Consider the following 2,916-nt stretch of genomic DNA (forward strand, 5'->3'; position numbering starts at 1 on the left):
TGCCAATTTGTACGCTTAGTCCCCTAACTGGCACAATTTCACCAGGGACAGTTTAAAATTACAATGGGGGAGGGAAGGGTAATAGCAGGGAGGGTATAGCTCAGTGGTAGAGCATGTGCTTAACATGCACGAGATCCTGGGTTCAATCCCCAGTACCTCCATTAAAAAAAAACAGTTTACAGTTGATAATTACATATTTGGCTGTAGCTGACCCTCTCTTTCATTTTTATTTTTTTCCTTTCCTCTCTCTTTTTCCTGTCTTGTAAAACTTTAAATATTGACTTATCACAAAATAATTTCATTGTCTTGCATACACTCTAGGAATATTTAGTCCAAATAAAGTCAAATTTGTCTAAAAGAAAATTTGAGTTTATTAAGCTGTGTCACTTTTTGTGTATACTGTAAAGCTTAATAGCCTTGTTGCTACAGCTTTTAAAAAATAAGAAGAGGCTTTAGTTTCAAGATAAAAGAAGAATTTTGGTATAATTTGGTATCTTTAGCACGCTATCTTGGTTTGTTCAAAACCAGGTTTAAATGTCTCATAATTCAAACTTCCTTAATTTCCTACATTGGTTTTATGAATTAAATAAGCTACTACTGTTTCCATAACTAATTTAAATTAAAATTATATGTATATGTATAAAATTATATTCAACTAGAGTGATAATAATGGATATCTTTTAAAAAGTCTAATTTTATGAAATTTTTTAAATGCTATATATTGTAAGAATTCAATGTGTGAGCTAAATTGTAATTTCCATATTCTTAGCTAATTTTAAAACCTTAGACCCAAGTTTATTGTAAATAATCTTTGGATGTCTGGAGAGTTCCAAAATGAAAAACACAAACTAGACACAAACATAGTTTGTATAATATGATATATTCTTATTTTTTAATGGTAATCAACTAACAAAATATACCAAAGCTTTTGGATGAGATTTTGTATATTTTTTGCCTCCTAAAACTGTTTAAATGTTATGAAATAATTGCTCATGGAGGAAAAAATAGCTAAACAATTATTTATTTTCTGTTTTCTAGTTTTCTCTTATATTTGAAGAAAGAAAAGTTGGTTGCTTTGATTGGAGATAAGAATTAATATAAATGGTTAATTTATACTTGGCATAGTAATTGTAGATAAATAGAAGTATATATGTAAGATAATGGATACTATTTTCACCTTGCTTATTAAAAAAGCTGTCATAGCTATTTAATATGATAAATTTTATTTCATATACTAATTAATTATATTTAAACCTATAGCTAAAAGCTTGAGATTATTACATATTTATATATCAGTGTATACGTAAGTGCATATATATAAAGGTACATTAATAAATTCTTTACTACAAATTGTTACATGAATAATGTATCAAAGGAGTAAAATTAGAATTTGGATCTTTATTATGTAGAATTGAGACAGAAAGGGGGCACGTACAGCCATTCAAGGAATAATACAGCAATTAACACCAGAATGGCGAAAGATTCAACCCCCAGTAGGCCTTGAGGCTCAAGATGGTGGGAGATTTGACTTCTAGTAGACCTTGAGCTTCATTATACACCTATTGTAATATATTAACATGGTGAATAACATGCCCACAGGCACCATGAGAGTCCCAAGGCTAGCCACAAAAGGTCAGAGTGAGAAATGGCCAACTTCCTGGGAATCCCAGCCCCTTCCCCAGGCTAGCTAGACTGGTCCTTCCACTTACTAGCATATGAAACCACTGAGCCCATAAAAACTGGCAACACGGGGCCTTGTGGCCACTGCTCTCTCTCTCTCCCTCCTCTTCAGAGATGGCATGCACTCTGTCTATGGAGTGTGTAACTACTTTTACTCTAATCTGAATACCCAACCCCCACACCTCGTGGCCTTTCTCTTGCCTTTCAATGTATCTCTCTAAATAAATCTACCTTTACTCAATTGTGGCTGGCTCTTGAATTCTTTCCTCTGCAAAGCCAAAGACCCACACTTGGCGGGGCATGTCCCAGGGGCTCAACCAAAGCCTGGGACACGGCCCTCCTCACGCCCCACATCCGTTTTTCCTGAATCAGAATGACTAAGTTTTTCTATGCAGATTAGTAGAGGTGAGGTGGGAAGCCCTATGAAAAGACCAGCAGGACCCACAGGCAGGGCCACTACTTTCCCGCCAGCGCCATCCAGTTCCCTGGCCTGGCAGCATTATCTCGCTTTTGTGCTTCTGTAAAACAGCTTGCTTCTAGGAAAATGAAATTTACCCCTAAGATTCTATTGGTTCCCAAACCTCACTCCTGATCGGTCCATTTCTAACACCTCATTTGCATACAGCTCGCTCTTGATTGATCCATTTCTAACACTTCATTTGCATATGGCATGAAAATGGAAACCTAAAACTCTATAAAAGCCTGTGTAAACCTAAAGACGGGGTCCAGAGCTTGGAGTGTTAACTCCTCTGGGCCCACTGGCGTAATAACCTGAGTTCTCCAACCCTCTGAGTGTCTCTTGGTCTCTCACCGGGATTCAGGTTACTGTAACACTTTGCTATGACAGAGGTTCCTTTTTGTCACCAAATTATTATTAACTCTCAGACCTTTGTGTCATATTCTGAAATCATGTTTTAAAGATTGCTTATTTTTTTTAAAAAGTTGATTTCCTAATTGATGTTGTTGTTTATCACTGGGTAATTTCACAATGCTAACTATAAATATTTTTTGATTTAGATATTTATGACTTATACCTTGTCTCTTCTAACACCTATTCTCAATTTTGCCTTTCCCAAATGCAGAATAATAAAACTATTAAAATGTCTTCTATGTCTAAACAATCTTTGGGTTTCCTAAAATAGACATTAAGTAATGAAAAGATTTGCCCACTCACCCTATAAAAGAAAGGACAATAAGGATAATTAGGTTTGTCTAAATTTCTCCAACTTTTAATTG

General features: G+C 35.1%; 1 non-coding gene across 1 annotated transcript; it reads left to right on the top strand.

Moving 5' to 3' along the window:
• The first annotated feature begins 89 nt into the window (after nt 1-89).
• On the top strand, nt 90-161 carry TRNAV-AAC. The gene has a single exon. It is a non-coding gene; the product is annotated as a tRNA-Val (tRNA).
• The last annotated feature ends 2,755 nt before the right edge of the window (nt 162-2,916 follow it).

This window comes from Camelus ferus, chromosome X, assembly GCF_009834535.1.
Source record: "Camelus ferus isolate YT-003-E chromosome X, BCGSAC_Cfer_1.0, whole genome shotgun sequence".
Classification (NCBI taxonomy): domain Eukaryota; kingdom Metazoa; phylum Chordata; class Mammalia; order Artiodactyla; family Camelidae; genus Camelus; species Camelus ferus.